The 14,524-nt window shown below is 41.4% G+C and overlaps 1 protein-coding gene across 1 annotated transcript in view; it reads left to right on the top strand.

Annotated features, from left to right (window-relative positions):
- Positions 1 to 14,524, top strand: part of TMEM117 (transmembrane protein 117) — a 502,044-nt gene that overhangs the window by 17,259 nt on the left and 470,261 nt on the right. Inside the window, exons 4-7 of the mRNA XM_064591365.1 lie at positions 3,595 to 3,678; positions 4,337 to 4,402; positions 6,156 to 6,323; positions 12,666 to 12,720. The gene's annotated coding sequence lies outside the window, so the exon portion shown is untranslated. The remainder of the gene's footprint in view (positions 1 to 3,594; positions 3,679 to 4,336; positions 4,403 to 6,155; positions 6,324 to 12,665; positions 12,721 to 14,524) is intronic.

Genomic DNA, 14,524 nt, shown 5'->3' with positions numbered 1-14,524 from the left:
AAAATGTGTATTTAGTGATAGAATAGGTAGATGCTTGCACTTAGTTAGTAGCCTGAAAATATAGGGATGAAGGTTTCTCTTTTCAAGGATGCCTCTCAGATGAGTTTGTAGAATCTTAAGTGCACCTTCACAGAGTTACTGGGGAAAAAAAATACTGGGAAAAAAACGTGGTGTTTTTCTTCCTACATACACTCTAAAACTTGAAGATAAAGCTCTACAAATAGATTCTAACTTCTATCCATGTATGTATGATTGGTCCTAAGTGTTTGAGTGAATCAAATTTCCTGTGGGGGACAGAAAGTACGTAAAAGTAAGTGCTGACATATTTTTTCATTTTATTTACTGGAAAATAAAATGAACTTTTACATGAATGTTTGTATTCTAATTCACAAGTGATCTGCACTTCTACCCCCCCACCCACCTGCTCTAGCCTTCTCTTATTTTTTAATTTTGTGCCTCCTCCCTAAATGTTAACATTTTGATATCGCTCTTATGGTCTCAGTTCAGATTTTGAAATCTTTTTTAATGGAGTGAGAAATAGAGATTAGAAAAGGTTTGTATGTCTGTAACATTTTAAAGGAGCTGCATACCTTCATAACACCTCTTCACCTATTATTTATTTCCATCACGTTCTTTTTCCTTCCTTGTCATTTGTGCTCTCAACTGGAAATAACTCTCAGCATCATATCACTCTAGCGAAGCTGACGAGGTTTCCATAATTCTCTGTGCTGTGCTACATAAATTGAGAACATAGGGTTAACTTCAGAAGCCAAAGACCTCGAATTGTAGAGAGAGAAGCAACATGAGGTCACAGCGTACTGATTGAGTCACTAACTGCGTTGGGGGAGGAGAGCTTGTTGAACCCGTTGTTTGATTGTTCACCTGATAATTCACTTTCTATGGAATAATGTAGACACAGTCTGTGCCAAGCTTTTACTTGCTTTCTTGTTCCTTAGTTTTGCTAAAGGAAAAAAATGAGTAGGGGAACTTTGCCTGTCTCTGAGTCTATTTATTGCAGATTTTTCTGATTTTCAATTCTAAAGCTTGATCGGTGGTAGGCTCCACCGTAAGATGAACTTCCCTATCTTGTTTCTCAGAATAGTATTGCATTTCCCCTTATGATATTTTAGAAGGGGTGTCTGACCCAACAGCATTGATTTTCTCAATTACCATAGTCATGAATGGGTGGTTAAATTGAAATATGCATCATTACAGCACATAACTCTGTAGGCTGATGCTGAATTCAAGAAAGAGTTGTAATGCCATCCTAATAATTTTGCGGTCCTTTTCTCTATGGAAATGATCTAAGCTTACATATCCCAGATAAAGGCAGTTGAATAAATGCGGTAAAACAAAATTAGAAGAAGAAAAAAAAGACAGAAAAAGAAAACCTATGATTATCCACTGCGTAATTTTCAGATGTTCTAGCTCTATAGTTCTTACCAGCATGTAATTAAAGGTGTATTTTCCAAATGGAATCAAGGCATTGCTGTAGAAAAATATGAAGCAAGCATTCTTTATTCTGCAGACATGCAATTTCATACATCTTGCCCACTGTATTGTCCTCATCATCATACGGGAGCAGGAAGAAGAGCCCTGCTCACTCCAAAATATAAGACAAATTTGTCTCGAACACACAGAGACAAATAAATGAGTTAAATGTTCACCAAACTTGTCTCTCTATAAAAAGTATAAAGACACAAAATGAATAAAATTTGCATTCCTTACCACTTGATATAAATTATTTAGAACCATAAAATTTTAGATATTAAATAGACTTAATTTTGTGTATGTCCAATGCTGTTATTTTTCACATGAAGAAATTTTGTGCCTTAAGTAAAATGACACAGAGGTACATGCAGTGAAACTTAGGTACCCAAAGAGAAGTCATGAAATCTTGAATATCAGTTTTATACCCACAAATGCCTGGAGTTCCTAAAGTTTACAAAAATGCATTGGGACCCTGAAGATAAAGAGATTAATGAACTCCTCAAAGATGATACAGATGGGCAGTGGCAGAGCTGACGAAAACCTACCTTTCCTGATTCCCATTTTCATTCTTTTTTTATACTTCAAAAGAGATTATTTTCAAAGCTCCTAAATTATTAAATCATTGTGTTTCTTTAGTGGGGAAGTGGAGGGATTTGGACCCCTTCTAGAAAGATACATTTTTACGGTATTTTATTTTATTCTGCACATTTCTAGAGTGTCATCCATGAGGGCAGAGAGCACCACGCTGGGTGAGCTAGGTGTGGCTGTGGCCATATGGATGTGGGCCTATGACCTTGATTATCTTTTTCATGGGAACAACGATAAAGAAGTCCAAGATGATGGGCCTCAATGCATTTTTATAAACTTCGGGAGATCCAGCCATTTCTGGGCATGAAATTGATATTCAAGATTTCAGACTTCTCTATGGGCACCCAAAATTCAGTCCCTGTGCTTATGTGTATTTACTTAGGCACAAACGTGAGTTGGCTTCTATGAAACACCAGTTTCAAGAAAATAATTGGCTCTTGTGTGAGCCCAGATAATCACCCAACATCTATATCAAAATAAGATTTTTCTTTCCTTTCTTTCTTTCTTTCTTTCTTTCTTTCTTTCTTTCTTTCTTTCTTTCTTTCTTTCTTTCTTTCTTCTTTCTTTCTTTTTTTAAGATTTACTTTTAAGTAATCTCTGCACCCAATGTGGGGTTCAAACTCACAACCCTGAGATCAAGAGTCACACGCTCTACTGACTGAGCCAGCTAGGCACCCCAAGATTTTTCTTTTCTTGCTGTTAAATCTTGGAAAGAAATTCTCAGGAAATAATAAAAACTTCTGTTTTGTAGATTCAAATAAATTCATAATTAATGCTTTTTCAGTAATGATGTAACATGGGTCAGTTATGTGACAAAATTAATGTTAATAATTTTATAAATGGCTATAGCTTAGTATTTATGACATTCTAAGAAGCCCCTTAACTTTTTCTATTATGTTTCACAAATATTTTAGGAAAAAATTATATGCTATCATGATAGCTTGGAATTAAAGAAATCTTTTTTTTTTTAAGATTTTATTTATTTACTTGACAGAGAGAGAGAGAGCGAGCATGCTCACACAAGCAGGAGGAGCAGCAGAGGGAGAGGGAAAAGCAGACTCCCCTCTGAGCAGGGAGCCCGACAAGGGGCTCAATCCCAGGACCCTGGGATCATTGACATGAGCTGAAGGCAGCCACTTAACAGACTGAGCCACCCAGGGGCCCCTACAGAAATCTTTTTTAAGTTCTCTGGATGTATCTCACTTAAAGGTAGTTATACTTATTTTGGAACAAGGCATTCATACACAAAGAAACCTGTGGGTTCATAGAGTAGAACACAAATCAATATAAAGCAATACACAAGTAAAATGCCATTAAAACAAACACTATTTGTGATGGGAAAAGTTATTTTCATAGTAATCATGTTTATTACCTGTTACTCTTGTGAATCTGTCCATGTGTTTAAGCAAAACTAGTGGTTCAGTACTCTGTGTTCTCATAGGATACTTATTCCTTAGTTTCTATACAGTAGTATAATGATGGTATGTTTTTACCTGTCTGTCTTTTTCTCTATAGGATGAGCAGGGATGATGTTCTCTTAGCTGTTCCTATGGTAGATGGCAAGTGACTGTTGAAAGGATGAATTAGATATTGCTTCAAGTAAGTGCCAACTTGTTGAAATTCAAAAATAGTTTTCTCAGAGAATTCTACTTAATAGCAGTAATTCTAACAATATTAGACCTATTGTACAAACTGAATCCACATAATATGTTTAAAAGACCCTGAATAAAAGTTATGGACCCAGAGGGTATGATGATATTTTTCTATTAAAATTGTGGTGAAGTATAGGAATTTTATTGTAAAAATGTGAGGCCTTGGGACACCTGTGTGGCTCAGTCGGTTAAGTGTCTGCCTTTGGCTCAGGTCATGATCTCGGGGTCCTGGGATTGAGGCCACAAGGGCTCCCTGCTTAGTGCGGAGTCTGCTTCTCCTCCCCCTTTGCCCCTCCTCCCACTTGTGCTCTCTTTCTCTCTCTCTGTCTCTCAAATAAATAAAATCTTTGAAAAAAAAAAGTGAGGCCTTTCACTAGAACAGTTATCTACTAGAATGAAACTTAAAGTTTTATTAAGAAGAAAATAAATGTGTCAGGATATATCAGGTGTGATACTTCTACTATTACATTTAATCTTCACTGTGGTCCAGAAGGTATGTATCATCAGCCAAATATTTCAGGCAAGGTTATCTGCCTCAGAGTTCATAGCAAATCAGGATTTGTACCCAGGCATGTCTAACTCCAAAATGTCAACCTTCTTTCCAGGACACTACACATCTACTCAAGGTAAAAGATAAGATGATCAAGAAAAGGATAACCACATTCTTTTAGGTAAGGCTTAAAACCATATAAAAAAATTATGTGAGTTGGGGCGCCTGGGTGGCTCAGTCGTTAAGCATCTGCCTTCAGCTCAGGGCATGATCTCAGGGTCCTGGGATCAAGCCCCGCATCGGGCTCCCTGCTCGGCGGGAAGCCTGCTTCTCCCTCTCCCACTCCCCTGCTTGTGTTCCCTCTATCGCTGTGTCTTTCTCTGTCAAATAAATAAATAAAATCTTAAAAAAAAACATTATGTGTGTTAAAAAAAAATTTTTGTATGCTGATAGTGAATTAATTGGAGTACCTTCCAAATCAGTTCAAGTGCTAATTCTAGTTGTTTTCCTATTACTGCAGATAAGAAACATTCTGCGCCAGCTTTGCAGTTTTAAGTGACAAATTACTTACATTCATATATACATTCTCAGAGCACTAAAACACTACGAAATAGATGCAAATGTCTGGCATTGATTTTTCAAAAATAGTGATCAACCCATTAGCTAAGGTTTGTGGATGTAAGGGAAACAGAACAGACATGAGGAAGTTCGTTATTACAGGGAGGGGCACACTACTCAAATTCTTCTCCTCAAATGAGTCCATCGAATTCACATTTAGAATCCTGCCTTCCACAGACCTAGGGAAGCATTCTGGTCAAACAAGCCTGTGCTGCTCCCTCCCAGAAAAGGGTGATTTCACTGAGGTGAGGAGCTTGCTGGAGCTCGTTCTGGGGAACCTTGGTGTCCAGCTGAGATGTGGTTGGAGAAGAACCTAGCCCTGTAGGTAGAATGCAGCAGGATCTGTGTTAGTGCCAGAGGGCACCTTGGCAGGGGGGAGTGCTGCTCCCGGCAGCTGCACTGGTTCTCTCCATGTGCCCTGAGACATGGGCAACCATAACTCCAGGAAATGGGCTCTGGAACCACAGGATAAATCCAGTAGACCAACTGGGACCTGTCTCACATGGTTTCCCCGAACTATGTGCCATGCTGAGGGGGACTTTCGGATTACAAAGAAAACCACAGACCCATGATGGAGTTACTTATGCCAGGCTGAGCTACCACACTGGGGCTTAATATTTAACCTACTTGCTGTTTTCAACCTCCTTCAGAAATGTGGTCTTCGCTGGTCAGTCAGGAATTTTCTGGTCAGCAGCAATGGGGTAATCTGTCACATGGGCCCTCTCCTTCCTCCTCCCCCAAAGGAAGAGGAGGTAATCCACCAAGGAAGACCCCCCCTGGCCTTCCCACTAAGGGGAGGTGACCTTGCCTGGAACAATCCTTTTCTTTTGTTAATAACTTCCTTGCCCCACTTTCCTTCCTTTAAAAACCTTCCATTTTGTATAATTCCTCAGAACTCCCTTCTACTTGCTGGATGGGATGGAACCTAATTCATGAATTGCTTAATAAAGCCAGTTGGATCTTCAGATTTACTCAGTTGGATTTTTGTTCTTCAACAGGATCTGTGACAAGAGAGGCTGGTGTGGAGACTGGGACGCAGGGAGGGTGTGAGGGCAGCTGAGACAATAAAGCCCCCTGGTAGTGTGCATCAGAGGCCTCAAATGCTTTCAGAGGCCCTGGGCCGGTGGGTAACCTAGAGATCTGCAAAGGGCCTAGTTGGGGCAGCCATTTTGCAATTCAAGAATGTAGGCCCAGCAAGGCCCGTTCTTCAAATTTTCATGAGAAGCTACACATTAAAATTGTTTTAAATGTGAAATGTACTGGTTTTTATTTATTTATTTATTTATTTTATTTTTATTTATTTATTTTTTTGACAGAGACAGAGACAGCGAGAGCAGGAACACAAGCAGGGGGAGTGGGAGAGGGAGAAGCAGGCTTCCTGCTGAGCCAGGAGCCCGATGTGGGACTCAATCCCAGGACCCTGCGATCATGACCTGAGCCGAAGGCAGTCGCTTAACCAACTGAGCCACCCAGGCGCCCAAAATGTACTGGTTTTTAAATATTTACAACTAAATTAAGATTTTAAAGTCGTGAGAAAGTCAAAGAAAATAATCCACAGGCCAAACTGCCCCTCCCTCCCCCCTAGCCCCCCACTTGCAAGCTTTGGTGTAGGGCAGCTCTTTGGGACTCTGGAGGGAAAGGGCTACCTCATTCCCCCTAAGAGACGCCAATTTCATTGGCCGTGGTTGGGCTGCAAGTGTCAGATTATCTTAATGTGAAGTCTAGGTTGAACCCTACTGAGTAAGTGGTATGAAGTGACTGGATACCAGGTACCACTGGGCCATATCATCAAGGCTTCCCTGGCTGCCTTTTCTCCTTACACAACATTATCTGTAGAGTCCACAACATCAAAAATTCCCTCTACCTGCATTTCTCCAACTTAGATGTGCATAAGAATCACTCAGGAGCTTATTAAAATGGAGGTTACTAAACCCTACTGTGGGAGATTTTGATTCAGTAAGTGGATTCTGAAATTTGCTCTTAACGCCCACCTTAGTTTACTGTAACACAGATGGTCTGGAGACCACACTTTGGAAACACTGACTCATCATGGATGCTGTGACTGACACATCTGTTATTCCAGCTCTAGCTTCTTGCCTAAGTTCTAGATCTGTAGTTATGACTACTTACTGTAGGGAAATGTCTACCATCTTTCCCTGGATAGCTCAGACCTCCCATTGTCTGAATCCAAAGTGTGTTGTCCTTCAAAACCTGCAAAGACTTACATTTTTTATTTCACTGAAACTCATCATCATCCACTTAATTGCCCAAGCCAGAAATCGGCGTTTGCACCTGTGGTGGGTGGGGACTAGTTTGGAGTATGTAGCAGGTACCAGCATGCCTTACCAAGTAGCTGCTTTCCTAGCCAGGTCTTGCCATGTCTGTCTAGTTATTTTACCATGGCTTTCTAAGTGGAATCCAGTTCTTCTGGGACAAACCAATAATGACAATGGCCTTATTTATTGAGTTTGACTGTGTCAGGCACTCTTCTAAGTGTTTCACATGCCTTAATTCAATTTTTGTGAAGCCCTTGAATTCCCTGTTGTGTTTTGGCAGCTCAGTATCCCCTGAAGCTAGATCTCGCCCCCATATTTCCATTTGCCACTGGGGCCTCTGCTTCAGAATCGATAACTTCATCTTCCAGCCGTGAAACCACCCCTCTCACTGCAGACCCCAGCATCTAGGATCCCTGCTGTTGTTTTCTGCTCATGATCCCAGGGATACTGATGGTTGCCCAACTTGGAATCGCATTCAACATGTCTCCTTAGCTATGGTAAATCAGGTTGCTGCCTACACTCAAACAGTAGAGTGCTTCCATCAGAAGGGCATTTGGCGATTATCTAGTCCAATTTCCTTACTTTAAAGACTTGGAAACTGAGGCCTAGAACCGTAAAGTGATTGGTTAAAGGTAAGGAAGGAGTGAGAGTTAGAACTGAGGATCAAGCCTGAGTTTTCTGTTTTTAGGTCTAATGCTGGAACGCAAGCCCCATCCTAGTAGAGTGACATGATCCTGGGATTTCGGGCTGTGTATTTCCTGTATGTGCCTGGGGTGCAGTAACTGAATGGCTACACGAAGGATGCATCAGGCTGTGGCTGGTTGGCAACGCAATGACCGGAATACCCTTTGACATAAAAAACTGTGGTTATATTATAGGATGGTAATGTTGAATGCAATACATGTCCTATTTAGCACCTCTAGCAAAAATACAGTGGAGGCAATAGATACAAGGTTGTGACAGCTAGAGCTAACTTAATTATTCTGCCCAAATGTCCCATGAAAGAAGCTCACCTTGGCCACCCTTTCTAAAATTTTGACCCATTTCTTTTTTTGATGCTGTAATTCTACTTACTTTTCTTAATCAAACATCTCACCGTCTGAAATTCTATCATTATGCATTTTTGTGTTTACCATCTGTATACTCGCTTAGAATAATCTATGTGGGAGCAGAGGCTTTGTGGCTTTCACCACAATAAGGCCAGCACTTGGAAGTGTCTGACCCAGAAGAGCTTCCTGAAAATGATGGTTTTGCAATTTGGAATGGAAGCTTCAATAACAGCCAATACCCTGGCATTCGGAGGCTTGATGTACCTCCACAAAGGAAAGCAAAATAAGTACCCTGTGTTGTGCAAGGCTGGAGTCTGGATGTGAAAGATTTGGATAATACCATTTGAAAGGATATTTACCAAAAATAATCTTTGTCATTAAGTAAACGACTTCTCCAGTGTATTTTGATCCTATATGGAAGGAATAACCCACTACCATAAGTAAAATTATAACATTTAGACAGGGGATACTTGCTTATTTACAAATATAAATAGAGTAGCTTGAACAGTGTCCCCCCTCCCCGCCCAAATTCATGTCCACCCAGAACTACAGAATTTGATTTCATTTGGAAATAGGGTCTTTGTAGATATAACTAGTTAAGGACCTTGAGATGAAATCATCCTGGATATGGGGTGGGTCCTAACTCCGATGACTGGTGTCTTTATAAGAGAAGGGTGATGGAAATTTGGACACTCAGAGACATGGAAGAGAAGATGATGTGAAGGTGGAGGTAGAGATTGGAGTGAGGCATCTTTAAGCTGAGGAACAGCAGGAGCCGCCAGAAGCTAAAAGAGGCAAGGAAGGCTTCTCTCCCAGAGCCCTCAGAACAGAAGTCTGAAACAGAATTTCCGACTTCTGATGCCCAGAACTGTGAGAAAATACATTTCTGTTGTTGTAAGCTACCGTTTGTGGCAATTTGTTCTGGTAGCCTAAGAAATGAATACAGTGAGTATAGGAGATACTTGCTTCCTTGTGGGTAGGAGGATGGTCCATTTGTCCACAATATTATGAAGTTAAGGATTGTAACACCTAACAGCTATGAGTGCTAATTTGGAGCAGATGATCCTGTCTGTGAAACTAAATGACATCCTAAAACTCAGAGGAGTGGGCCAGGCAGGCCTCCAAGCTGAGAAGCTATGGTGGAGGAGGGGACCCAGACACTGAAAGAAAGCAGTCCAAGCCCCTTCCTTATTTCTTCCTACGAACCAGGGAGGTGGAAGTTGGGGAGACTTGCTCCCTCTAATCCATGAGGGAGGCCAGGAGAGCAGCCTTTCCAGTCTGTGGGTGGAGGGTGAGGCTTACTGCTTCTCATTTCATGGCTACATGAAAATACTACCGTTCTCTTCAAATACAACAGGAAATCATTTTCATTTCTTATAATTTAAAATTCCTGGTGCCAAGTATTTCTCTGACCTTCCCTTTATTCCTGCTTAGCCTGTCTACCTGACCCCACCCCCTTTACTGCTAAAAGGGCTGGGACTGAGAAGTCCCTTCCCAACAACCTGGCTTTCCCTACTTCCCCAAATGACATATTTCACTGTCCCCTACCCCCTGATCCTATGAAGGACCTTAGCAGTCCTTCTCCTCCTCCTCCCCCACTCCAGCTCCTTCTCTTCAGCCCCTCTCCCTGCTTTCTCTGCTACCCTTTTCCCTGTCTTTCTCTCCTGCTTCAACATTTAGTTGTTGCAAACCTTCCAGGTAATGAGCACTGTTCTGGGCTGTCCCATTTGCCGGGAATTTCTCCTTTCTCTCTTTGCCACTTGTCTAAATTCTCCTTATCCTTCATTGTTTGCCTCAAGCTTCTTCTTCCATCTGGTCTTCTCCAGCAACTCCTAAGGACAGTTTTATTTCCCCTTTACAAATTTCTATAGCCCTTATGGTCAGTAAAATGCATTTGGCCCCAGTCATATGTCCCTTGTATTACTATTTATGGTGATTAGAAGCCATTTCTTGTCTGCTCATTTAGATCATGAGTTTCCTGAGGAAGCAGACACACTGTATTTATGTTTGAAACCTCAGCACCTTGCAGTGCTTTGATGGTCTAGTTGCTTTGGATATGTTTATTGATTGGGCGGCGTATTTGGTATTTTCAAATGAAATCAGGAGCTCCGGAAGGCCAATATATTTTTGTGTTCCCTCGAATCAAGCCCCCTCCCCTTGGGCTGGGTCTATCAAACCAGTCTAAGTGGGTCTGTTGGAAACAGCTTGAAGGAGGAAAAAGACCATTTGTTTTAGGAGAAACCAAGCAGGCAGAAAGGAAAAGGTCAGCTCAAAACTGTCCAAAGGCCGATTTGCCATTTAAAACCAACAGTCACATTCCTGTGGATGAAATCATCACTAGTCTCAAGCAATCACTACCCCCTGGGAGTGAGGCACTGGCCAGTCTTTAGGGTCTCGGTGTGTGTAAGAGAGGGTTGGGGGGCAGAGGAGAAAACAAGAAGGAACTGAAGGGAGTGGGCAGTGAAACAGTTGCCCCTCTCTATCATCATAAGAGGAAGGGCTCTTTGAAGGAACTATTGCGTTTATGTGGATTCTTCAGGACTGTATGTGAATCAGGGGTGATCTTGGCTACCAAGCAGGTGACGGCTCAACTTCTGCTACGACTCTCATTCTCTCTTTGCTTGACTCCTTTGCTTTAGAAACTGTACAGAAAAAGCTCTTTGTCCAGCCACTTACAGGGTAAAGGGAAGGCCAGGTGAATTGGTCCTTTGGTGAAAGAAACTGTGGGACATGTAGAATATTAGAGGGCAGAGATGAGATGAAGAGCAATGATAGTAAAAAGAACCTTTATGGAGAACTTAACATGGACAGACCAAATGTTAAAAGGGTAACACGCATTATTTAATCCCTCTAACACCCTGTGAGGCGTGTGTCGCTAATTTACAGAGACGTTCGGTAGTTTGGTAATTTGCTTACTGTCACATTGCCACGAGGTGTGTGGCTGAACCAGGATTCCGGGGCTCAGGATCTAATATTCCAAGCAGCAGACATGCGATGAGCATCTTTTCCCAAGAAAAATTCAGGACATGTGGACTGAAATATATTAGTCCACATTGGGTACAATGGAACTGGACATTTGCAGTTAGGACTGTTGAGGCAAATGCTGAGAGTAAGTCACTGGCCTTCAAATACCAGAAGGTAATTATGTTCAAATTTCTATTCATGCATCCTGGGCAATAAGGAAATTATGCTGTTTATATTTGGAGTGTGCAATTAGCATCATCCTGATTGACCTATTGGAAGTTAAAAATAGTTTTGCTTAGAGTCCACCAAATCACTGATGAAAGTTTTCCTGATAGACTTGGTAGAGATTACTGATACTTCTGGCTATCGCTTCCTTTTGCCATTTAGAGAAGGATACAGTTTGGTCATAATCATCATTTTCACCTATTTTTGAAATGTATATTGAACTTGTCTTTTTCTTTTTAAAAAACACAGAGTATAACTGTATTACTAACCTACTGGGATATGTGAGGTGAACATACATCAGCTCATGTGGTTACTTCTGATTTCTGCACTTTGGGGTCAGATTTTACAAAGGAATTCTATTTAAACAAGACCCATTTTTAAGCCTGTCCGCAGGGTTGACTTGGAGGAGGTTGACGTGGAGGTGGAGTAGGGCAGATGATTGGATAGTGTGACTTGAGAGTTTCCTATCATTGTCCTGACACTGTCTGAAGCTGTGGCAAATTTGCTGATCTCCTCTATGGAAGATAGATGGAAAAAAAAAAATGTTTGGGTTACAGTATGGATGGGTTGAGTGGGAGATCTGAAGCTCTGCCATCTCGGTTTCTTCCTGAGGCTTCTATCCATACCGTTTCTAACACTGCTGGTCAACACTAGAGAAATGGCTAATTTCTGTGAGTAAGCAATCACCATCTGTGTACCAGACCAACAGATTTTGGCCCTGAGAAAAGTTTTCTTAGAACATTAATGGGAAGGAAGAATGATCTTTATGGACCACCTATTAGGTACTTGACACTGTATAGGTATCTTACACACGTTAGGACATTTAAATCTCCCAACAGGTCTGTGTGGTTGTGACTGTGATGGGAAGAGATTGCAGAATGGGGAGCACAATAGCCTAATCCTGAGTCGATCTGTCCTTGACCAGGCCAAATGACCTGCGTTGGGCCCCTACGTCCATATCTAGATCTAATATCTCACCACTTCAATGGTGAAGAAAGGGAGATCTAGGGATTCTTATTGAAGTTATAGGAGTTGTAGTTAGGGTTGTGATGGGACAGAATTCACACCAATAATCCCTATTCTGGGTCTTCTAACTGTGAAACCCACCTCCCTTTCCTGGTACATGGGGAGGAAATATAAGATAGAGCTAAAAGTGGATTAGCAAGTCTCACTGCCAACCTCCTGGTCCTTACTCCACCACTCCGGCTGGTGATGAGGTCTTGCATGAACTACTCAGTCTTCATGTGTCTCTTTCCTCGAAGGTAAACACGCAAGTGATACTCATAACAGTTATCTCACAAATCTATTGCAGAGATTCAACATTTGGATACATGGAGTGGACCGGTAGAGGACAAGCCTTCAAAAAGGTGAGCTTTTATCACTACATGTTATTGTGACAAAGATTAAGTGCAGAGGCCATTCCCTTGCCTGGTCTGTAAATAGGGCTGGACTGGAGATCCTGGCTGGCTCACAAAACAAAAGGCACAAGCTTCTCGGTCAGTGGTAAAAAGGGAGCATGGATAGTTGAAGAAAATCTTGGTCATTTCAGTATTTTGCCCTGAAGTGGTCCTGGAGAGTTATATTCTTTAAACCTTGAGATCTCTCAACTAAGAGCAAAGAGTAAGCATTGGTTGAGCTTATTCTTGAAATTATTATTAAAGAAAGCGAGATCATATGTTAAGAAGACAGGGATCCAAAGGTAAGGTAAACACCATGTAACTGAGGGCAGACATTTCAGTTCTGATGAACTTAAGTTCATTCTAGTAGACACCACATAAGTCAACTGATTGTGGAGGGAGTGCTCTCTCTCAACTAGACAGAAGAGAAGCTGCTTATGGATTTGTACCCCACTATCCTCTGAAATACACTATGTTTTACAGACTTTCAATGATGGAAAAGGGCCTTCTGTTTTGTTTTCTTCTGGGTTTTATTTTTTTTGGGGGGGAGGGATGCTGTTTAACAAGCCATACACATCAGTATTATGCTGCATAATTTGTGAAGCTTTAATATTTTCCAGTTTCAACAGACTGAAGACTCCTTGCTTTAAATGAGGATACAAGGAAAATATAGCACATGGAACGCATGTTAGAAAAGCTACACAGTTTAATAATCCTTTGGAAAATAATCCCGATGATAATTATAAAAACACAGTAGACTCTAATAGCCTGTGGAATTAATCTACTATTTATTGAGCCGTTTTTATAATTCACTACATTAGGGGTTGAGGACGCACTGGTGAGTAAGATTTTGTCTCTGCCTTCAAAGAGTTCATAGCTTGGAGGGGGAGAAAAAGACATTGCAAAAAGGTACAGCCAGTGTAAGAAGTGTCATTGTAAAATGTGCAAAGGGCTAGTATAGGAAACAGCTCTGTCTGGGAAAGCCTGTGAAAGCTTCACTAAGGAGAATCTTACCACGTTAAGAGTTCCATAAGATGATCACAAACTATGACTGTACTGTAGATACATGTGGTCATTCTTAGAAGCTAGAACAGATGTCAAAGCTAGTGAGAAGTCTGGCAGTGGACTCCCAGTGACGCATGTGTAGATTAGCTACACAGCGGCCTTGGGAGTGGCCCACTCTGCCCCATCTCAAAATCTGCTGACACCTCAGCTCTTCCTCTCGCTACTCAGTGCATTCCTGAATCATGCTGCCACCCAGGAGAGAGGCTATTTTTCTCCTCATAAGTTTGCTACTGTAGGCATATAGGAACGATCCCATTTTCCATCTGACCATACCAACTAGGGATCACGCCCATTTAGCACAGAGTATCAGTATGCTGGACAGCAGACTTTAATACATTATAAGCAGCTGGTAAACTAAGGTAGCAGTTGTTCTTAGGGGTGGAAGAAAACACAGGCCACACACCTACATGACAGAAAAGAGGTTACATCAGGAAGACAGGAATTGGTCAAATGTGGTCAAAGGTCTTCCTCCACCACGATGCAGATAAATCATTTGAGAGCTACAGAATGATAGGCTCCTGAGAGCTTCTAGCTTCGAAAATGCTAAAGATTGCACATGTGTGTGCTTCTGGTATATGTATGCACAAACGTGTGTATGTGTGGGCTTATATATGTGTGTATGGATATATATGCATGTGTACATATATTTGTCCATTTCTAAGTGTGTATGAATGTGTGCGTGCTTACAGATATGTGTGCAAATGTGACT

Source organism: Mirounga angustirostris, unplaced genomic scaffold (genome assembly GCF_029215605.1).
Source record: "Mirounga angustirostris isolate CCGP_5_RB_7025 unplaced genomic scaffold, mMirAng1.0.hap1 SCAF_5, whole genome shotgun sequence".
In the NCBI taxonomy this organism is placed as follows: Eukaryota; Metazoa; Chordata; class Mammalia; order Carnivora; family Phocidae; genus Mirounga; species Mirounga angustirostris.
The sequence above is the reverse complement of the archived record's forward strand: the minus strand, read 5'-3'. Positions and strand labels throughout refer to the sequence as shown.